The sequence below is a fragment of the Amia ocellicauda genome, chromosome 2 (assembly GCF_036373705.1).
Source record: "Amia ocellicauda isolate fAmiCal2 chromosome 2, fAmiCal2.hap1, whole genome shotgun sequence".
NCBI classification, from domain to species: Eukaryota; Metazoa; Chordata; class Actinopteri; order Amiiformes; family Amiidae; genus Amia; species Amia ocellicauda.
The window spans coordinates 52,076,148-52,100,888 of record NC_089851.1 but is presented as its reverse complement, the minus strand read 5'-3'; the positions used below and the strand labels follow the sequence as shown (position 1 = coordinate 52,100,888).

At 40.3% G+C, this 24,741-nt stretch overlaps 4 non-coding genes across 4 annotated transcripts; all 4 read left to right on the top strand.

Moving 5' to 3' along the window:
- Window positions 1–19,607: 19,607 nt before the first annotated feature.
- Window positions 19,608–19,681, top strand: trnat-cgu (transfer RNA threonine (anticodon CGU)). Its single transcript has one exon. It is a non-coding gene; the product is annotated as a tRNA-Thr (tRNA).
- Window positions 19,682–20,880: 1,199 nt separating this feature from the next.
- On the top strand, window positions 20,881–20,954 carry trnat-cgu (transfer RNA threonine (anticodon CGU)). The gene has a single exon. It is a non-coding gene; the product is annotated as a tRNA-Thr (tRNA).
- An 885-nt stretch (window positions 20,955–21,839) lies between these two features.
- Window positions 21,840–21,913, top strand: trnat-cgu (transfer RNA threonine (anticodon CGU)). Its single transcript has one exon. It is a non-coding gene; the product is annotated as a tRNA-Thr (tRNA).
- A 2,748-nt stretch (window positions 21,914–24,661) lies between these two features.
- On the top strand, window positions 24,662–24,735 carry trnat-cgu (transfer RNA threonine (anticodon CGU)). The gene has a single exon. It is a non-coding gene; the product is annotated as a tRNA-Thr (tRNA).
- The last annotated feature ends 6 nt before the right edge of the window (window positions 24,736–24,741 follow it).

Below are 24,741 nucleotides of genomic sequence, written 5' to 3'. Positions count from 1 at the left end.
CAGTGAGGCATGCCCTTTTCTTGTCTATTATCTTGCAAAACAAAATACCTTTTATACGTCTCCGTACCCCACCTTGCATATTAGGATTTCGGTGTGACTTTGCAGTAAATTAGCTATGCTCTCTAGGAAATCTGTTTCATCCAGCTCCCCCAAATGTTGCCTCCTCTAACAGAAAGCATTATTTAATGACCCCGAGCTCAGTCTAAGCTGTACAAAATCATTAGGACCCACATTGTGTGATATTTCATTTAACAGCCCTTGCACAGCACCAGTACAATTCTACCAGATCCAGATTCACAAACCTGAATTCTTCATAAAACTCCATTCCCCGGAACCTGTTAAGTTCCCGGTCATAGTGACGAATACGCTCCAAAAACACCCGAGGCGGGTCCCCGCCATCACCACCCTCAACCATTTGTTCAGCATTTTCATTATTCACCTCTAACATTGCTACATCACCACCCCCAATCTGATTATCATTATTATTCGCTTCTAATGCTTACCCATCAGACACGTGCAAATCTATATATTCCTGAATTTCCAAGTCTGGTTGGTTATTATTATCAGCTTCTAATGCTAATTCATCAGACACAATCAAATCAATATATTCCTGAATTTCCAAGTTTGCTGGGTGGTCATCAACCGCCACTGTGCTGTAATGGTGTCTGTGATCCTGCTAATTGTGACACATCCATTCTAGATTTAAGCCTACGCAGCATTCTTTTGGCTACATTAATATTCTTTATCAGTACTGCCGTGATACGTGCAGACCGAGTGTCTTTGTGTCTTACTTGTTTCATTATTTGTTAATTGCGGTTTTCACTCACAGTGTGACGATTCAGCAAACTCGATGTTATACCCTTTTTGTTTTAACACATTTGTCAAAACATGTATTTTTCTATGAGCTGTGTGTAAATCTTCTACCAGTTGCCAACAAATGTGACATATTTTACTAAACAACAGGGCCCTAGAATCATCAGAGGTCTGAATGCCTGTACAGGGTATTTGTTCACCTGACCTGTCTATCTCTTTATGCACACTCGGAGTGGGGTTAACTGTGCTATTTGTCTGCTTACCTCATTTTACAGTAGCGGGCTGTCTTACTGCGTGCTTTTCTCTGAAACATGCACTCTACCTTCAAAATGGTTTAGTGACTTGTTAGAAAGTGTGGATGAGAAAGTAATGCAAATAGTTGAGAAGGTTATAAAAAACAAGGCTTATCAAGTGTTTTACAAACATAAATAAAATACTGTTTGTGTCTGCTCTGCTTTTCTGTGCAATAAGACATTATATTAATTCCTATATTTTTTCAGAGAAAGAAACCCCCGGGGCCCCTGGAATTATGTTTACGTATGTTTGAGGAATCTATGTTTGAAGATGTCATCCTCACTCTAATAGCTCACAAGTTTGGTGATTTGTATGATACTGGTAATTCTGATGTGAAATCGCTAGTTGCTGATGTTGAAAAAACAGTGGCGTCCCTCCCCAATGTGCTCAAGAGAATGCTGTATAAAGAGACACATCCTGGTGAATCTGCTTTTACATCTGTCCAAAAAGTTCTGCACAGTTCTTTTGGAAATACTATCCCTATCATGACCAAACCCAATTTCTACACTGTGCTAGACAGAATAGTGTCACTGCCCTGGCCAATAAACAAGTAGAGGGAGTAGCTAGTGCAGTACAGTTCAGGTGTTTCTTCCTGGCTGCTGTAGGTGTTGGGGAAGCGGGATCATTGGTCACCCGAGTCAGTATCTAATCTCACTGTCTACATCTGACTTGATGCCTTGTTGTCATTTTTAGAGCTGTCACAATAAAATATTGACATTGAAATATATTTTACTGAGTCTCATATTTTGAATGTCTATACCTTTTCTTTCTCTTTTATTTTTCCAACACTGTACCACCCCAAAAATAATCATAAAATATATAACCTAAAATCATCACACGCACATCACTAAACACAGTTTAAAATACTTTTTTATTAAAACTTTATGTTGTTGTTCTCTTTTAATTTTAATGTATTTTATTTTGCTAACAACTTATCATAACAAACCTATTCATAAAACATAACCTAACACAAATAATAATAAGTTTAAACTATTAAACATTACACACACACACACACACACACATACACCATCAGGGTGAGATGGCAGTAAACACTTGTCAAGATGACCTGTGCCCTTTCCAAAATGCCTGTCATCCTAACAAGATGGAGGTCATCCAAACAAGATGGCTGTCATCCTAACAAGATTACGGTCATCCAAACAAGATGGCTGACAGGAGAGGGTCAAAGGGTAAAACCTGTATCCTAACAAGTTGGCTGACTGGAGAGGATCAAAGGGTACAGGGTAAGGAGGGGCTTCCTGGCCCGTGGGGCTTCTGGGTAAGGAGGGGCTTCCTGGCCCGTGGGGCTTCTGGGTAAGGCGGGGCTTCCCAGCCCATGGGGCTTCTGGGTAGGGGTGGGGCCACCTGACACTTTGACATAAAGTGCCATCATTACTACTCATAAGCGCAATATGTACAATATCTTTCCCGTTCCTGAGAAAACTATGTTTGAAAACTGTAATTTTTTGCCTGGACTACAATCAAGATGGCTACCAAACCATGTGACATTATGCCGCCATTTTGCGATCTAGTGACCATGCCATAGACCCCTACATCCATTCAAAGTCTGGTGACTTTTTAGACTGCGGTTCAAAAGTTATAGGCATTTGAACATATTCTGGTGGAAGAGAAGAAAAAATAAGTATAATAATAATAATAATGACCAGTGACCACCACATTGCTTATGGGATCAATTCTGTCATGTAACAATCAGTCCAATACATTCTAACATAGTTCCATACTGCACCATATGCATTTATTTGCAACTTGACCATCTCTGAAATTTGATTGGCTCATGGCGGCCATTTTGTTTTCTCAATCAACTTGCCTTGAAAAAATCTGATAGAGGATCTAGCCAAGGTCACGTGTACAAAATTTCATATCAATCAGACCAACCATTTCAGAGATGAAGATCTTTGAAGATTCTTGGCCAATCCAATATGGCTGCCAAACCATATTACTTATTGACTTGTTTTGAACAAATCTGAATTTAGGCCATAACATAACATCACACACCAAGTTTCACATCTGTCCCGTCTGCGGTTTCGGAGAAGAAGATTTTTGTATATTTTCCAAAATGTGTCACTTAAGCCACTATGGCCACCAGACCATGTGACATATGGCCTCCATATTGAATATGGCATAGTACTACATAGCCATCTATCACTGTATGAAGTTTCATGAGTTTTCATCAAGCGTTGGTTTTTATAGGCTTTTGAAAAGATACTGCGGAAAAATAATAATCCTAACAATAACAATAGGGTTCCAGCAACTTCGTTGCTTGGCCCCCAACTTTTGAGGCTTCCAGGTGCTTGGAGTCGAGAAATGTATGGCTTCAGACTCATAAAAATATGAATCAGATGAAGACACATGTTGACAACAATTGTTGCTTAAAGGTTTTGGTAAGTAGAGTATTCAAGGTCAAGTTCCCCCTCTTGTGGTCTAATATTTTAAGGAACAAGCCATTTCAATCTCAATAAACCAACTACACTTATTTGATTGAAATGTATCAATTTAATTACATTAGTAGTACCATCAATACTTCTAATATCATAATATAGTAGTAAACACTTTATTCTCTAAGTTTCATTTTGTGTACTTTAAAACACAATCTAACCATTTAAGTAGCTTTAGATTGCTGCTGCTCTCCATTTTTCCATTTACCTTCTCAAGCTTATTTAGTTGCATACCTGGTGTTTCATATAGTTATCACGTTGATTTCTGATGTATGCGTTATATATATTTACAGCTGGAAAAGCAAAGTATATCACTAAGGAGCAAATAGCTCCAATTAGTTTTTACTATTGCGCCTGACCGAGTATGTCCGTATGTCCGTATGTTGTCTTATGTTCAACTCTATAGATCCAGTGATTAAATTATCCATTACAGAAATAATCCATTAGGACAAGGCACATCAGGAGGTCTGTGCAATAGGAACAGTCTGGACACCATTTTAAGTTCCGAACGGAATTAACGTCTTTACTATCTACATATTTATTTATTTATTTATACATTGTTTTTTTTTTTTGTTTTTACATTTTGGCACAAATTATCCTCCATACTATCCATGACAAAATTAAAAATAAATACATGGAGAAAATAATAAATACATGAATTAATGTGGAAATAAATAGATGGATAAATAAACAGATTTTGAATTAAATACAATAATAAATAAATCTCCATGTATTTATTAGAACATGTATTTATTTATTTCAACATTTATTTATTATTTTCACTGCGAATTTGTTTTAAATTTTAATTAAAAATAAATACAGTGAAAATAATCAATACATTAATACATAAATACTTGTTCAAATGGACATTTATTTATGTCAACACTACTACATTTATTCATTTATTTATGTAATGTGAAGCGATTCAAGTAATGAATAAACAATGTATTTGCTAAAATAAGTTTTGCTTAAACTTTAAGGGGAACTGCACCACAATTTTATCTTAATTCTGTTATTTGTATAAATTGTTTTAAATATAGCAATGTCACAAATGTCTGAAGTGAAGATATATTTATTAATATGATTTTCTTAAGGAATAGGTGACCATTTTCTCTCCACCAGACCCTCGGTAACAGTCTGTACTAGTATGTGTAAGACCTGTAGGCAATACAAAGTAAAAGCATAATAATAATGATGATATTATTTATAACTAGAATGCTAAAGTTCCATGAGAAACATTGTGGAAGTACAGTAAGCAGTATGTTTCAGTGTACATGTAATATATTAAGTACTATAGTACATCACAAGGTACTACAGTAAACTATAGTATACAACAGGGTAGTTCAATATTTGTCTAAGTACCGTAGGAGGCACTATAGTACATTACAAGATACTATAGTATATCATGTAACAAGAGTATACTATAGTATAACAGTGTACTATCGTATGTCACACATTATTCAGTATACCATAGTATAAAAGTTTAGTGTGGTATACAACAGTGTCCTACAGTATTTGTTGTACTACTTAATTGTAGTTTTAATATTTAATTAACTATATTTTCTTGTAAAGAGCTTTGCGATACACTATGAAATTTCCATGGAATCCGAATGTGTTCAATTTCGTTGGATTTCATGAAATCCGAATGCATGAAATTGCATGATTTAATCAGGTGAATACAGATTAAATCGTGATGCAATTGCATGCTATATAAAGGTTGTTTGGGAGCAAGACTACATGATGAAGTTTTGAGTTTTGAAAGAGAAAAGCAAGATCAAGAGTGTAAATATGTATAGGAATATTTAGTTATGGCAGCTTCTGCCATGCTGTACATTGGCAAAAAGAAGATGGCTTCACTCACATCTATGCAAGTGTACACTCAGTATTTGTTGCAGAAATTAATGAAAGCAATACTAGTTTCAGTACTGTACTTCGCAAAAACATATTTGCATATTTGTTCAAAACTTGTACTTTAATATTTTTGCGATATCTAACACTGATAGTCCTAGATTGTTTCATGTGTGCATGTATTTAAACAAAACAAAAACAAACAAAAAACAACATTGTTCTCTTTTCTTTGCTAAAACTATTTTTGTTACATTGAATCAGGGGTATGCATACATCTGGAAGGCACACTATATGTAATGGTAAGTTACAACAACATAAATTACAGTATATATATATATATATATATATATATATATATATATATATATATATATATAATCATCACAGTATAGTTCTTAAAAGATCATTTATCAAGCAGATTTAAACAAATTAAAAATGTCTATTATAATGACTGGCTATTATACAGTACACACTAGAAGCACCGACATTTCAAACTACCTACAAGAGCCAAAACTATAGTATAATAATGATCAAATAAAAAACTTTATTTGCGTTTATGCAGCTAAAATGCTGTAGGCATATTTAATACATATATTTAGGAAAAGTGAGGAATTGGTATCCATAGTGTATTCAGGAACACATAGTAATTCAAATTAAATCAGTCAAACTGACCAGCCGTGCACTTCTAGAGTTAAATTATAAAGGCAAATCATGCAAAAGATCACATCACGTGTACAGTATCAGCACACAAACTACAGGGTCACAAGCCGCTAATGGGAAACTAAACTTTGGATTCAAACTCGATTTGTAAGGAAATATTGAAGACAAGGAAAGGTTTTCTGTTTCATTTGCATGCAATGCTTTTCTTACAAGAGCAGTGTAGTTTACAGTATAATTTGTGAGCACCCATTTGCTGTAGCAATTATAATTTAGTTTGCTTATTATAATGATTTGGTGTTTTTTAAATATATATTCCTATATATATATATATTTTACCATTAATGTTACAGCGTTGTTTTTATTTTAATAAGTGCCCGATTAATCAGCAATTGCCCATTGATTAACCGATCAAATATTTGAATGGACTGACAGCCTTAATATATATGTGTGTGTGTTATTGTAATGAAATGTATGGTTTGTATTATTATTAGCAACTGTACGCTATCCAAAACAGAGGTATGGAATATTTTGCTTTTGACAGCTTAAAAAGAAAAATATGTGAACAAAGACCAATCAAGGCTAACTTACCAGTATACAAAATAACATTTATAAATATTAATGTAAAACTTTTTGAAGAGCCGGTATTAATGTTTTGTATAAACTGTATAATGTTTTATATTAATGATTGAAAAACATGTCAACAGAGCCAATTGTATTAATTGTCAAGCAAGCAAATTTTAGCAAGGCTGTTCTGACACTCCCAGCATCTCCTTCAAGATTTCTGTGGCTAATCTGTGGCTGGAGAGGTCACCTCATCATTATTGATCAACAGTTGCTTTGAGAACTATGAGACCAGACCTCTGCCAGTAGATCAAAGGAAGCCCTCTTGATATGTTTATTCATTTATTTACAGTAGTTTACAATTAAGATTAAACATAAATTAGTACATTTTGTGCACCCCCAAATCCTAATATGAGGGGCAAAGCTAACGAACTGAGCTTCCGTCCCTCAGTCCCAACAGCTTTCATATGATATTATTTTAATATAGTGATACAACATTTTGTGACATTCCTGTTTTGGATGCCCTATTTTTCAAGTTTGATTGTAATACATGAGTGTTATTAAAGTTTTAACTTAGAGTTACAGACTACATTTGCTGGGCACATCTAAAGACTAGCAAAAATTTATATTTGGATTTCGTTTTGTGAAAATTACTTCACGCTGGGGAATGATTTATTGCAGGATTTACATGTGGTAAGAACAGTATAATTATTAATACTATGTATGTGTAAGAACGGAGATAAAGTGCTCAGTTTAATTTATTTAAAAATGTGTTATGCTAATTTAGGTAAGGTAGCTGGGGTTTATTAGGGTGTGTGCAGGGGTTTTAGAGTTGGTGACCACGTGTGCGGAGCAACACCTGGAACTGTGTGAACTTCTACTGGGCAAGAGGCGCGTAGTTTTTTTCTTCAATAAATCTAGCAGCAAGTAAGCAAGCGATTTGTGGGCTACTTGCTTTCCCCCGCTGAAAATACTACATTGGCATCAGAAATGAGGATGGACACTTACGGCTCCTGGCCAGCAGACAGGGGAGGAGGGGGCGCAGGCCAGAGACTCCAGCTCTTCAGGCAGTGCCTCGCAGCCAAGCGTGAGCGGCAGATAAACCGGCAGTGTGTACAGTGTCGGTCTGCTGTGTATCGCTGTTTCAATAATTAAATTATTATTATTATTTATCTCTTGGCAGACACCCTTATCCTTACAATACAAAATAATAAATAATAATTCATAATAACCAATAAAATGCCCCCCCAATGCTACAGTATGTAAGTTACTATAAGTACATGTAAGTTATTTTTAACAGTAGTAAGCTACTAGTAGTAGTTTTTGAAAATAATCGAAACGTTAAACGATTTGAAAAAGGTGTTTAAGGAAAATAAGCTAAGGCTATTAGATAAGGATAATATAGGGAATTAATTGCCTGGTATGTATACTATGTTTCTACCAAAGTTGTAACAGGAGTTGGAATTTTGGGGGTAGAAGGAAAGCTGTAAAAATCCTCAGATTAAACTTAATGGATAATTATTTACTGAATATTGGCATATATCATTTGTTTGTACATTTTCTTATCTTGACAATTATCAAAAAGGAATATAACAAACATTAGAATTAGAGTTACCCTGTGTTAGACTTGTGTCCTTAATTAGAGATAATTAGAGTTGCCTTGTGATAGACTGGTGTTGCTGCAGGGTTGGGCTTCGGAACACTTTAATTTTGTTAAAAAGTAAACAAAATTGGAAACATATATATACACACACATTTAATTGCATGTAATTAACTTAGTTAAAAAAAAGTAAATTAAAAACTAAAACAGTAAAATATGCGTATACAAAAAAACAAATCAGTCTGTTACTATTTTTATATTATACATACTTATTTAAAATAACACATCATCCAATAGGCTTCTGGTTTGGAGCCAAACAATAGCACTAAATGCTACTCCTCATTGCTAATTGCAATAGATTGATTGCATTTTTTTTTTACTTTGGATAGTTATGTCTGCTACTACAGGGAGAAGCTGTTCGATCTCCTCCACAGTCTTCAATCCCATCTGCCGTAGAAGGTCCTCCACTGGGGCAAGCAATTGCTCCCCTTTCTCTGTGAACAGTAGGAAACCTTCTTCGGTGTCACAGAACCTCAGGATGGTTTTCTGTTTCTTTTCTGTTTTTTATGTTGACTCCTGAATGAGAATTAATTAGATGCTTTTCTGGTTTTACCCAATTTATCCTGATTTCTAAAGGAATTAACGGAATGTAAAAAAGATTTGGAGAGGTTGAGCTTGAGGTGGTGTGAGTGCATCCAGGCAGAGATAGCAGACAAGCAGGAAGAGATGCAAGAGGGGATGAGAATGTCGGAGGAGGGAAAAGACAGGAAGATCTGGGCATCATCGGTGTAAAAATGGTAAGAGAAACCATGGGATGCAATGAGGGGGCCCAGGGAGTGAGTGTAGAGAGAGGACAAGAGGGGACCCAGAATGGAGCCTTGGGTTACACCTGTGAGGAGAGGTTGGGGGGTGGATGAGGAACCTCGCCATGTCACTTGGTAGGTCCCGTCGCTGAGGTAGGAGTAGAACCAGGTGAGAGCAGTTCAGAGATTCCAAGGTCAGCGAGGCAGGAGAGGAGGATGGAGTGATCGACAGTGTCAAATTCTGCAGAGAGATTGAGGAGGATGAGGACTGAGGAGAAGAAGGCCACCCAAGCACAGCTGAGGGAGTCAGTGACTGTAATTACATAAAATCCATTACCAGTAAAAACATGGAATATGCATACCTTACAAGTCCTTACAAAGGTTACAGATTTTTTTTTATCATTCTTGCCTCACAGAATTACAGACCAGTTGCAGCAGTGAAGTTGAAACTCAAGAACCTTCTTGTTTGTTTAGATTTGCACTCTTCTCACAGAACTGGTAACTGAAGTGCCCATAGGAAACCCACACAGACAGAGGTAGATCATGTGAACTCCACACAGACAAGCCCCCAAGCCAGGACTCAAACCCCAGACCCCTGTACCGGTGAGGCAGCAGTGCTAACCACCATGCCACCATGCTGCCCTACTAGGTCCTCATTATTTTATACAGCTCTGGAAAGAATTAAGAGACCACTGCACATTTTTCTTAAATCAGCATCTCGACATGTATGGCAGTCATTCCATGCCAGTGTCTGTTGAATTCCAACACAGACACACCTCATTCTACTCAATGAGGTACTAATTAGGTGATCACCTGAACCAAATCATATTTAAGGAGGAAAAGTATATCACTATCCTCTTGCATTAGCACCAGCTGGATGGGAAAAACAGTGCTAGTAGAACCTCAAAAGTAATTGGAATCAGAAAATAACTATTGACCATGCCAAAAGAGTTGAAAAGGAAAGTTTTGAGAAAATTAGGTTTCAATTCTGGCTTTACTGGCAGAGGGATACAGTGAGCGTTGCTTCCATTCTTAAAATGTCAAAGATGGCGGTTCATAAGAACAAGGTCAAGCAGCAGACATTGGGGACAACAAAGCTACAAAGCTACCAGCAGAAGACAAAAACGACTCTCCACTGACCGGGATGACCGCCAACTCATTGGAATGTCACTCAACAACCGTAGGATGACATCAAGTGACCTACAAAAAGAATGGCAAACGACAGCTGGGGTGAAGTGCACTGCGAGGATGGTTCGAAACAGGCTCCTAGGGGCAGGGCTGAAGTCTTGCAAAGCTAGAAAAAAGCGAGAAGCAAAGAAGAGCCAGGCTGAGGTTTGCAAAAGACCATAAGGTTTGGACCGTAGAGGACTGGAGTAAGGTCATCTTCTCTGATGAGTCAAATTTTCATCTTTGCCCAACACCTGGTCATCTAATGGTTAGACGGAGACCTGGAGAGGCCTACAAGCCACAGTGTCTCGCACCCACTGTGGAATTTGGTGAAGGATCAGTGATAATCTGGGGGTGCTTCAGCAAGGCTGGAATCGGGCAGATTTGTCTTTGTGAAGGACGCATGAATCAAGCCATGTACAAGGTTGTCCTGAATGAAAACTTGCTTCCTTCTGCTCTGATCCTTCTGCTGTGTTCCCCAAATCTGAGGATTGTTTTTTCCAGCAGGACAATGCTCCATGCCACACTGCCAGGTCAATCAAGGTGTGGATGGAGGACCACCAGATCAAGACCCTGTTATGGCCAGCCCAATCTCCAGACCTGAACCCCATTGAAAACCTCTGGAATGTGATGGATGGAAGATGGATGGTCACAAGCCATCAATCAAAGCCGAGTTGCTTGAATTTGTGCGCCAGGAGTGGCATAAAGTCACCCAACAGCGATGTGAAAGACTGGTGGAGAGCATGCCAAGACGCATGAATGCTGTGATTGAAAATCACCAAATATTAATTTCTGAACTCTTTGTAAGTTAAAACATTAGTATTATGTTGTTTAAAAATTAATATGAACTTATTTTCTTTGCATTATTTGAGGTCTGACAACACTGCATATTTTTTGTAATTTTGTCCAGTTGTAAATTTCTGCAAATAAATGCTCTAAATGACAATATTTTTATTTGGAATTTGGGAAAAATGTTTTCAGCAGTTTATAGAATAAAACAAAAATGTTAATTTTACCAAAACATATACCTATAAATAGTAAAACCAGAGAAACTGATAATTGTGCACTGGTCTCTTAATTTTTTCCAGAGCTGTATACACCTTTATATGCGCTGCCATATCAAACATTTAACACTAAAGCATGTTGTGAATAAATGTTATGCTTTGGAATTTTAATATTGACATGAATAGACAATCCATGCAAGTAAACTCAAACACACAATAACAAGTGGTATTGTCACTGTTGTATCCCACACATCCCGCAATTCACAAGCTCCCCTGCAGAGGTCAGAATCACCGGAATTCTAAACCCTCACATTCCCCAGCAATCAGCCACTTAACATTCCTCGGCACCATGTGCACTTGTTCTATCATCCTCGAACTCCCATTGGACCAGCACTCTCCTTCACCGTCCTCTGCTCCTCTCTGCTACACATATAAACCTTTCTGTGACTTTAATTCACTGCTAAGTCTTGTATCCTTTTGTTATTGATTGTTTACAACCTCCACGTGTTCCTCCACCAATTCCCGTATTCTCCCTACCAGCCTGTTTGCCTGATCATTGACCCCTTGCTTGTCTTTTCGACCAGGACTTGTGGATTTCCCTGGACATTACGGTTTGCCGGCATTGACCACAGCCTGTTTCTGACCACCTCTCACTCCGCACCTGGGTTCCCCGCCATGGCAGTCCTTCGTTACAGGTATACAGTCCGGTCCATAAATATTTGGACAGACCCAATTGTCAATTTGGCTCTGTACACCATCACAATGGATTGGAAAGGAAACAATCAAGATGTGCTTTAAGTGTAGACTTTCATCTTTAATTGGAGGGTAGTTACATCCAAATCGGGTGAATGGTGTAGGAATTAAACCAATTTTTATGTGGTCCCCCCAATTTTAGGGGCTCAAAAGCATTTGGACAAACTAATATAATCATTAATTAAATTGTGAGTTTCAATACTTGGTTGTGATGCGGGACAGTGGCCTGTCCGAATGCCAAATATATTTGCACCATTGTTGCAGTAAGATTGTGTAGCCCATGTATGAATTTAAGCTTTGTGTATTGCTCCGCAGAGGACAGGTGCAGTAGTTCTGTGTAGCTGATTTTTAGAAAAACATTTTCATCCAAGGCTATAGAGAAAACAGAAGACAAAGGAGAAGTCTGTGATCAAGTTTGGGGTACATCATTGACGTCATCCAGTTTCCCAGCAACCAAAGGGAGTCATCTTGTATATGATAGCATGTTCTTTAGAAAAACCTTAGATGTGTCTTGCTGACTGACCATCTCCAGAGCACTTAGTTGTAGCTGAATAAACTATTTTGGTATTATTTCAGTTAAATCGGGTCCTGAGTATTCCTTGTCCGCCTGTTTATTGAGGGAGTAAAATTTCTCCCTATCAGTTGCAAATCCTTTGCAGTCAATGACTGCCTGAAGTCTGGAACCCATAGACATCACCAGATGCTGGGTTTCTTCCCTGGTGATGCTATGCCAGGCCTGCACTACAGCTGTCTTTAGATCCTGCTTGTTCTTGGGGTGTTCTGCCTTAGATATCAAAACAAACCAATCAGAGAGCAAAAACATTAGGTGGGGCCAAATCCACTAATAAGAACGTACTGGTGAGCGGAGGAACACCACAAGGCCATGAACACCACGGAAAACAACTGTGGTGGATGACAGAATTTTTTCCCTGGTGAGGAAAACCCCTTCACAACAGTTGGCCAAATCAAGAATACCCTCCAGGAGGTAGGTGTATCTGTGTCAATGTCAACAATCAAGAGAACACTTCACCAGAGTACATCTTGTGGTAAACCCTCTGTATTTAAACAGGAAATGGGAAGACCATATTAGAGTTTGGCAAAAAACATCTAAAGAACCCTGTACAGTTCTGGAACAACATCTTATGTACAGATGAGACAAAGATCAACTTGTACCAGAATGATGGGAAGAGAAGAGTATGGAGAAGGGAAGGAACTGCTCATGATCTGAAGCATACCACCTCATCTGTGAAACATGGTGAAGGTAGTGTTATGGTAAGGGCATGTATGGCTGTCAAGAGAACTGGTTGACTTTTGACAAAAGCAGCAGGATGAATTCTGAAATGTTTAGGGCTATGTTATCTGCTCCGATTCAGCCAAATGATTCAAAACTCATTTAACAGCACTTCACAGTGCAGATGAACAATAATGTGAAAGCAGGTAGAGGAAAGCAACCCCAAGAAGACTACCGTCACCAGCCACGAAACCAGACGGCTTCATGCCCTAGGGCTCGTTCAGGAGTTGAACACAGGACCTCTCGCACACTAAGTGAGAATCATACTCCTAGACCAACGGGCCAACTGAACAAGTGGCTTCACAAAGTTCTCCTCCTCAACAACACACTACATGTCCTCCTCCTCCTCCTCCTCAACAACCACAACAAACTTGCATAATACACATTTTTTTTATAGAAAAACACACAGATGACAGTCTGATTTCCCTTCAGCTGCACAGGCAACAGCATCTGAGGTCAAAAGCCCTCTTGTGCAGAGGAGCCCAAAAGCTGGCTTTTGACAGAGAGCACACTGTTCAGTAACCACTTAATAAGTAGGCCTAATCATTTCTTATTTTTTACAGAATAGGACACAGAAATAACTTATGATTACTTATTTGTTATCTACATTTTACTTTTCATAGTATTTCCAAACGTTTTTTATCGATGTATGAACAAACACAACCATTGAGACACACACTATTAGAGATTTTTCGTTTTATTTTCTTTATGAATGTAATTCAAAACAATATAGAGTAACAGTGACAAAAAGTGCCAGGGGTTTATGACAATACAGAAAGCACATTATAGAAAAGACCTGAAAAACACACAAGCACTACATCAGAGATACCACGCATTAAGTCCCTTCCCTGCGCTGTAGGCTCCATAGCGCTGCATCACTGCTGCCTCTCGCTAATCTCAAGATGGAGCTGGGGGTAGGTGTTCCATGGCCAGGCTGTCGTTCCCTCTGCCAAGTGTGTACAGGCCAAGATACCTCCATTACTTCAATCACTACATCTTCCGCTGACTTCTATAGGGGGCTGCGTGAACTACTGAAGTAATGCTGTAGAGATAAGTGTCCTTAAACTGGGAAATGGAAATAAAGATTAAGTAAGCATCACTCATTGAAGAAATGCATCACAGTGTCTCTGTCAGCCTGTACAGCAGCGCATGTTTGCCGTAGCCAACATTTATTCAGTGCCAAATTTCCTTGCACAAAGCCATAGCAGATTCTCAAGCCCTCCCATGTTGTTGATTATCTTGTATCCATGTATTAAGAATAATGGTAATGCTTTATTTTAAGTGTCCATTATAAACAATCTATTAACATGTTATGTTATTATTATATGATTAATTTTACAAATTATAAATATATTAGACATTTTTAAACTTTTTTGCTATAATATGTTTTAAGGTATTTAATAACATATTTAATAAAGGGTATAATAACATGACATTTGCACACCGATATCAATCTATTATCATTAACTGCCATGCCAGTTAATTGCTGCTATTATCCATCCATTTTTGAAACCAGTTATCCTGGCGAAGGTCGCCGAGCACTGATCCCGGCAGGCAAAGGGCACAAGGCAGGAATACACCCAGGACGGGACCCCAGTCCATCGCTGGGCAACACACACACACACACACGCAGACACACCCACATACAGGGCAATTTAGAGAAGCCAATTAACCTAACCCACATGTCTTTGGACGGTGGGAGGAAACCCACGTGGACACGGGGAGAACATGCAAACTACATAGTATAGCAAAAATGTTTAAATAAAAATGTCTAATATATTTATAATTTGTAATAATCATATAACAATAACATAATCAATAATTTGTTAATAGATTGTTTATAATGGACACTTGTTAGCATAATAACTAATGTATGTTATCTATCTGTATGTAATGCTGTTGTCCTATAAGTCCTTACATTTGTAAACAGGGATTTTTGAAATAACCATTACTTATTTTGTGAAAAAACAGGGAAACAGAAATAAGGAATAAGTAACTATTACTTATTTCTTCATACTGCTAGAATCAGAATTCACAGAAAAAGTAATAAACAATAAAGATAAAAATAAATAACCATTACTTATTTAAAAAAAAAAAAAACAGGAACCAGAAATAAATAAGTAAACTTTACTTATTTTGCAGAAAAAAATAAAACAGTTTATTATTAATATATTGAGGAAACAGTGAAAAAAATAACCATTACTTATTTTTTGAAAAATAAGGAATCTACTTCATAGAGGTTCTGAAATCAGCATACTTCTCATGGCAGGAAAGGAAACTGGAAGCCTTTTGACACATTTCTTGACTTTGATTGAAGATTTTCCAGTATTTTAATCAGACCTCCTGCCAGAATATATTCTGCAGTGGGTTTCAGAATGGGCTGCCAAAACTGCGTAATCTCCTCCACCAACCTTTCCTGGTTTTCCTTTGTTTGGTAAAACTGCATTTATGGAAGATACCCTTACAAAAATAAAATATTTAAAAATATATAATATTCTGAAATATGAAATGTATTTTAATGTATTAATATGTTTTATAAATGTGCATACCATTTTATAATATATGGTGAAAATATACTTTTAAATATCAATTGCAGTTTTAGTATGTTACTTGATACAGAAATATGGTCAAATACACTATATTATACAATACAAATATTGCTTAATATAACTTAAGTATATTCAGAATTATATGTAAACTTGTTTTTAATATATCTATAATTATATGCAAATATACTGTAACATCTACACATGTATTTTATACTAAATATATAAAAATGCATACATATATGTCCCCTTATAATATACATTTAGTATACTGCTAAATACACAACAATCTCATATTGCATGTATTGTATACTGTGAATATATTAGACTGCAAAAATGTTGCATTCTAAATATACTGGTAGAATATATTTGGATAAACTTCCAAACACATGTATACATGAAGTGTAACTTAAAACATTGGGATACTTCAATACTTTAATAGATTTCACTTGGTACTCACTTGGTGTTTGACCCCCTTTTGCCTTCAGAACTGCCTTAATTCTACGTGGCATTGATTCAACAAGGTGCTGAAAGCATTCTTTAGAAATGTTGGCCCATATTGATAGGATAGCATCTTGCAATTGATGGAGATTTGTGGGATGCACATCCAGGGCACGAAGCTCCCTTTCCACCACATCCCAAAGATGCTCTATTGGGTTGAGATCTGGTGACTGTGGGGGCCAGTTTAGTACAGTGAACTCATTGTCATGTTCAAGAAACCAATTTGAAATGATTCGACCTTTGTGACATGGTGCATTATCCTGCTGGAAGTAGCCATCAGAGGATGGGTACATGGTGGTCATAAAGGGATGGACATGGTCAGAAACAATGCTCAGGTAGGCCGTGGCATTTAAACGATGCCCAATTGGCACTAAGGGGCATAAAGTGTGCCAAGAAAACATCCCCCACACCATTACACCACCACCACCAGCCTGCACAGTGGTAACAAGGCATGATGGATCCATGTTCTCATTCTGTTTACGCCAAATTCTGACTCTACCATCTGAATGTCTCAACAGAAATCGAGACTCATCAGACCAGGCTTGTGCAAATTGTAGCCTCTTTTTCCTATTTGTAGTGGAGATGAGTGGTACCCGGTGGGGTCTTCTGCTGTTGTAGCCCATCCGCCTCAAGGTTGTACGTGTTGTGGCTTCACAAATGCTTTGCTGCATACCTCGGTTGTAACGAGTGGTTATTTCAGGCAAAGTTGCTCTTCTATCAGCTTGAATCAGTCGGCCCATTCTCCTCTGACCTCTAGCATCAACAAGGCATTTTCGCCCACAGGACTGCCGCATACTGGATGTTTCTCCCTTTTCACACCATTCTTTGTAAACCCTAGAAATGGTTGTGCGTGAAAATCCCAGTAACTGAGCAGATTGTGAAATACTCAGACCGGCCCGTCTGGCACCAACAACCATGCCACGCTCAAAATGGCTTAAATCACCTTTCTTTCCCATTCAGACATTCAGTTTGGAGTTCAGGAGATTGTCTTGACCAGGACCACACCCCTAAATGCATTGAAGCAACTGCCATGTGATTGGTTGGTTAGATAATTGCATTAATGAGAAATTGAACAGGTGTTCCTAATAATCCTTTAGGTGAGTGTATAGGGCATGTATTACAGATTCATTCAAAAAGGTCTCACTTTAGATTTGAGGAAACACTATTTACTTGTATCAGCGGTCATTCATTTGTCATTAATAGTTCTTCCAATTTCCGACCTTTTAGTTCCAGAGACCAATGTTTTGGTACCAGCTAAAAAAAACAAAAACAAATGTACATTAATTGGACAAATATGAAATATATAGTTACATGTAAAATATGGCCCAATATACAATGCTACAATTATTACAATTTACTTGCACTGTAATTACACGGTAACAAGAGTGAATTGACCAAGTAGTTTGTGTATAGTTAATTAAATTATTAAATACTAGTATGGATGATGTATGATTACAGAACGAGCTTACATACACTAAACAAGTAGTATGGCTTATTTACATGTAGTGTGTGTTTTTTACTTTACATATTCATGTAAAATGCTGCCAACCTTTGTGATGTTACCGATGACCTTAAACTCACCCCTTCTTAAAGTGTAACCACATGTGGTGATCAGGTGAGAGTCTGCCTCAAGCAGTTACGTGCTTCCCAGGAGAACATGCAATACTGCCTATTAGCTTGGCTCGTTCGTCTAGGGGTATGATTCTTGCTGAGGGTGTGAGAGGCCCTGGGTTCAACTCCAGGACGAGCCCACATGGCCCTGCTTTGCAGTCACTGAAGTGTTTGTTCATTTGCTCTTGAAGGCTGGCTTCTGGGCTCCTCTGCACAAAGGAGGGCTATTGACCTCAGATACTGTTGCCTGTATAGCTGATGGGAAATCAGACTGTCACCTGTGTGTTTTGTTTTCTTTAAAGAAAATGTGTATTTTACAAGTTTGTTGTTGTTGTTGTTGTTGTTGTTGAGGAGGAGGAGGACATGTAGTGTGTTGTTGAGGAGGAGGAGGACGAAATGTGGTTTGCCGGCTTATTATGGAGACCTTTGCTGAACGTGTACACCTGAGCTGCACCCAAGGAGAGGCATTCTTTTCAGTTGTTTGCGGGCCTGCTGAACCATGCTCTCAGTGCTGTCTCACTGGGGATGGGGTTACCGTTCTGGAAAGACACGTCAGCGCTACAGTCCATGCTATCAGTCAGTGAGCGTAGGTCTCCTGGTCTGCCCCAAGCAGTTACGTGCTTGCCCAGCAGAAACTGCGACACCGTCCGTTAACTTGGCTCGTTGGTCTAGGGTATGATTCTCGCTTCGGGTGCGAGAGGCCCTGGCTTCAACTCCCGGACGAGCCCGCTTGGCCCCGCTTCGCAGTCACTGAAGCGTTCGTTTTTTGGCTCACGTGCTGAAAGGACCAGGGAGGGCGCCATCCTTGACCCGTTTCAAACGGGGCAAAAAGGAGCACACACTGTTGTCAGAAGTGAGATTCGAACCCACACCTCCAGGGGAGACTGCGACCTGAACGCAGCGCCTTAGACCGCTCGGCCATCCTGACTGCCCGGCGGGGCCCTAGCGCAACGGGTCGCGGTCCAGGACTGCTTTCCGGAGCCTGAGCTGACCGAAGGACACTAACAAGGTGGAATAAAGCAGGCAGGGGAGGCAGCGATGCTGCCCTCGCCTTGCCCTGAGACATTCAGAATCGGAAAGGGGCGTGGCGAAAGATGTGGGGGCGGAGAAGGTGGGAGGTGGCAAGCCCGGCTCCTCGTTAGTATAGTGGTGAGTATCCCCGCCTGTCATGCGGGAATGCCTGTCATTGGGGGAGCGATAGCAAGCAAGAGAGTTAGATATGGAGAGTCATAGATAGATGGATGTATGGACGGCAAGGCAAGCATCTGATTGACAGTGGTCCGTGATCTGCTGTTATGCTACTATGCTACTGACCATTGGGGGAGCGATAGCAAGCAAGAGAGTTAGATATCGAGAGTCATAGATAGATAGATAGATGGATGGATGGACGGAAAGGCAAGCATCTGATTGACAGTGGTCCGTGATCTGCTGTTATGCTACTATGCTACTTACCTAACGTCCAATTCCCATTGCCGCCCCTGGACAGTCGCAACAGGGAGCTTGTTGCTCCCGTCAACCTTACGTTTTCACCTCTGTGTGCTTCCTTTGTTGCAGCCTGCATCCAGATTTTGTTTTGTTTTGTTTTGTTTTGTTTTGTTTTGTTTTGTTTTGTTTTGTTTTGTTTTGTTTTGTTTTGTTTTGTTTTGTTTTGTTTTGTTTCTTACGCCTGAGTGTAGGCATTGGGGAATGGGAGAGTCCTGGCACCGTGGCTTAGTTGGTCAAAGCGCCTGTCTCGTAAACAGGAAACCCTGGGTTCGACTCCTAGCAGTGCCTTGGTTTATGTTGGCCTAGGCAATGGAAAGGAAGTTTCTAAACGCTCAATACATTTTTCCAAGATGGCCGTCCGCAGCAAGCAGCTTAAGGTTACTGTAGCCGCAGTCTGGCAAGGTGACCGCCAGAAGTAGAAACAATAACAAGGGGCGGGGGGAAAAGTGGGCCGTCCCTGGGTGGATTCAAACCACCATTCTTTCGGTTAACAGCCGAACACGCTGACCGATTGCGCCACAGACACAGACGGAGGTGTTGTGCTTGCTGCAGTCGTGCAGTTCCTTCACAGTTGCCAGAAATCATTGCCAGCACACGATTTTCTTTGTCGTTGAATGCAACATACGTGACCATTGGGGGAGCGATAGCAAGCAAGAGAGTTAGATATTGAGAGTCATAGATTGATAGCTAGCTAAATAGCTAGATAGATAGCTAGATAGATAGATAGATAGATGGATGGATGGCAAGGCAAGCATCTGATTGACAGTGGTCCGTGATCTGCTGTTATGCTACTATGCTACTGACCATTGGGGGAGCGATAGCAAGCAAGAGAGTTAGATATGGAGAGTCATAGATAGATAGATAGATAGATGGATGGATGGATGGACGGCAAGGCAAGCATCTGATTGACAGTGGTCCGTGATCTGCTGTTATGCTACTATGCTACTGACCATTGGGGGAGCGATAGCAAGCAAGAGAGTTAGATATCGAGAGTCATAGATGGATGGATGGATGGACGGCAAGGCAAGCATCTGATTGACAGTGGTCCGTGATCTGCTGTTATGCTACTATGCTACTGACCATTGGGGGAGCGATAGCAAGCAAGAGAGTTAGATATCGAGAGTCATAGATAGATAGATAGATAGATAGATAGATGGATGGATGGACGGAAAGGCAAGCATCTGATTGACAGTGGTCCGTGATCTGCTGTTATGCTACTATGCTACTTACCTAACGTCCAATTCCCATTGCCGCCCCTGGACAGTCGCAACAGGGAGCTTGTTGCTCCCGTCAACCTTACGTTTTCACCTCTGTGTGCTTCCTTTGTTGCAGCCTGCATCCAGATTTTGTTTTGTTTTGTTTTGTTTTGTTTTGTTTTGTTTTGTTTTGTTTTGTTTTGTTTTGTTTTGTTTTGTTTTGTTTTGTTTTGTTTTGTTTTGTTTTGTTTCTTACGCCTGAGTGTAGGCACTGGGGAATGGGAGAGTCCTGGCACCGTGGCTTAGTTGGTCAAAGCGCCTGTCTCGTAAACAGGAAACCCTGGGTTCGACTCCTAGCAGTGCCTTGGTTTATGTTGGCCTAGGCAATGGAAAGGAAGTTTCTAAACGCTCAATACATTTTTCCAAGATGGCCGTCCGCAGCAAGCAGCTTAAGGTTACTGTAGCCGCAGTCTGGCAAGGTGACCGCCAGAAGTAGAAACAATAACAAGGGGCGGGGGGAAAAGTGGGCCGTCCCTGGGTGGATTCAAACCACCATCCTTTCGGTTAACAGCCGAACACGCTGACCGATTGCGCCACAGACACAGACGGAGGTGTTGTGCTTGCTGCAGTCGTGCAGTTCCTTCACAGTTGCCAGAAATCATTGCCAGCACACGATTTTCTTTGTCGTTGAATGCAACATACGTGACCATTGGGGGAGCGATAGCAAGCAAGAGAGTTAGATATTGAGAGTCATAGATTGATAGCTAGCTAAATAGCTAGATAGATAGCTAGATAGATAGATAGATAGATGGATGGATGGACGGCAAGGCAAGCATCTGATTGACAGTGGTCCGTGATCTGCTGTTATGCTACTATGCTACTGACCATTGGGGGAGCGATAGCAAGCAAGAGAGTTAGATATCGAGAGTCATAGATAGATAGATAGATGGATGGATGGACGGAAAGGCAAGCATCTGATTGACAGTGGTCCGTGATCTGCTGTTATGCTACTATGCTACTTACCTAACGTCCAATTCCCATTGCCGCCCCTGTACAGTCGCAACAGGGAGCTTGTTGCTCCCGTCAACCTTACGTTTTCACCTCTGTGTGCTTCCTTTGTTGCAGCCTGCATCCAGATTTTGCTTTGTTTTGTTTTGTTTTGTTTTGTTTTGTTTTGTTTTGTTTTGTTTTGTTTTGTTTTGTTTTGTTTCTTACGCCTGAGTGTAGGCACTGGGGATTGGGAGAGTCCTGGCACTGTGGCTTAGTTGGTCAAAGCGCCTGTCTCGTAAACAGGAAACCCTGGGTTCGACTCCTAGCAGTGCCTTGGTTTATGTTGGCCTAGGCAATGGAAAGGAAGTTTCTAAACGCTCAATACATTTTTCCAAGATGGCCGTCCGCAGCAAGCAGCTTAAGGTTACTGTAGCCGCAGTCTGGCAAGGTGACCGCCAGAAGTAGAAACAATAACAAGGGGCGGGGGGAAAAGTGGGCCGTCCCTGGGTGGATTCAAACCACCATCCTTTCGGTTAACAGCCGAACACGCTGACCGATTGCGCCACAGACACAGACGGAGGTGTTGTGCTTGCTGCAGTCGTGCAGTTCCTTCACAGTTGCCAGAAATCATTGCCAGCACACGATTTTCTTTGTCGTTGAATGCAACATACGTGACCATTGGGGGAGCGATAGCAAGCAAGAGAGTTAGATATTGAGAGTCATAGATTGATAGCTAGCTAAATAGCTAGATAGATAGATAGATAGATGGATGGATGGACGGCAAGGCAAGCATCTGATTGACAGTGGTCCGTGATCTGCTGTTATGCTACTATGCTACTGACCATTGGGGGAGCGATAGCAAGCAAGAGAGTTAGATATGTAGAGTCATAGATAGATAGATAGATAGATGGATGGATGGATGGACGGCAAGGCAAGCATCTGATTGACAGTGGTCCGTGATCTGCTGTTATGCTACTATGCTACTGACCATTGGGGGAGCGATAGCAAGCAAGAGAGTTAGATATCGAGAGTCATAGATGGATGGATGGATGGACGGCAAGGCAAGCATCTGATTGACAGTGGTCCGTGATCTGCTGTTATGCTACTATGCTACTGACCATTGGGGGAGCGATAGCAAGCAAGAGAGTTAGATATCGAGAGTCATAGATAGATAGATAGATAGATAGATAGATGGACGGAAAGGCAAGCATCTGATTGACAGTGGTCCGTGATCTGCTGTTATGCTACTATGCTACTTACCTAACGTCCAATTCCCATTGCCGCCCCTGGACAGTCGCAACAGGGAGCTTGTTGCTCCCGTCAACCTTACGTTTTCACCTCTGTGTGCTTCCTTTGTTGCAGCCTGCATCCAGATTTTGTTTTGTTTTGTTTTGTTTTGTTTTGTTTTGTTTTGTTTTGTTTTGTTTTGTTTTGTTTTGTTTTGTTTTGTTTTGTTTTGTTTTGTTTTGTTTTGTTTTGTTTCTTACGCCTGAGTGTAGGCACTGGGGAATGGGAGAGTCCTGGCACCGTGGCTTAGTTGGTCAAAGTGCCTGTCTCGTAAACAGGAAACCCTGGGTTTGACTCCTAGCTGTGCCTTGGTTTATGTTGGCCTAGGCAATGGAAAGGAAGTTTCTAAACGCTCAATACATTTTTCCAAGATGGCCGTCCGCAGCAAGCAGCTTAAGGTTACTGTAGCCGCAGTCTGGCAAGGTGACCGCCAGAAGTAGAAACAATAACAAGGGGCGGGGGGAAAAGTGGGCCGTCCCTGGGTGGATTCAAACCACCATCCTTTCGGTTAACAGCCGAACACGCTGACCGATTGCGCCACAGACACAGACAGAGGTGTTGTGCTTGCTGCAGTCGTGCAGTTCCTTCACAGTTGCCAGAAATCATTTTTTAGCACACGATTTTCTTTGTCGTTGAATGCAACATACGTGACCATTGGGGGAGCGATAGCAAGCAAGAGAGTTAGATATTGAGAGTCATAGATTGATAGCTAGCTAAATAGCTAGATAGATAGCTAGATAGATAGATAGATAGATAGATGGATGGATGGACGGCAAGGCAAGCATTTGATTGACAGTGGTCCGTGATCTGCTGTTATGCTACTATGCTACTGACCATTGGGGGAGCGATAGCAAGCAAGAGAGTTAGATATGGAGAGTCATAGATAGATAGATAGATAGATGGATGGATGGATGGACGGCAAGGCAAGCATCTGATTGACAGTGGTCCGTGATCTGCTGTTATGCTACTATGCTACTGACCATTGGGGGAGCGATAGCAAGCAAGAGAGTTAGATATCGAGAGTCATAGATGGATGGATGGATGGACGGCAAGGCAAGCATCTGATTGACAGTGGTCCGTGATCTGCTGTTATGCTACTATGCTACTGACCATTGGGGGAGCGATAGCAAGCAAGAGAGTTAGATATGGAGAGTCATAGATAGATAGATAGATAGATGGATGGATGGATGGACGGCAAGGCAAGCATCTGATTGACAGTGGTCCGTGATCTGCTGTTATGCTACTATGCTACTGACCATTGGGGGAGCGATAGCAAGCAAGAGAGTTAGATATCGAGAGTCATAGATGGATGGATGGATGGACGGCAAGGCAAGCATCTGATTGACAGTGGTCCGTGATCTGCTGTTATGCTACTATGCTACTGACCATTGGGGGAGCGATAGCAAGCAAGAGAGTTAGATATCGAGAGTCATAGATAGATAGATAGATAGATAGATAGATGGACGGAAAGGCAAGCATCTGATTGACAGTGGTCCGTGATCTGCTGTTATGCTACTATGCTACTTACCTAACGTCCAATTCCCATTGCCGCCCCTGGACAGTCGCAACAGGGATCTTGTTGCTCCCGTCAACCTTACGTTTTCACCTCTGTGTGCTTCCTTTGTTGCAGCCTGCATCCAGATTTCGTTTTGTTTTGTTTTGTTTTGTTTTGTTTTGTTTTGTTTTGTTTTGTTTTGTTTTGTTTTGTTTTGTTTTGTTTTGTTTTGTTTTGTTTTGTTTTGTTTTGTTTTGTTTCTTACGCCTGAGTGTAGGCATTGGGGAATGGGAGAGTCCTGGCACCGTGGCTTAGTTGGTCAAAGCGCCTGTCTCGTAAACAGGAAACCCTGGGTTCGACTCCTAGCAGTGCCTTGGTTT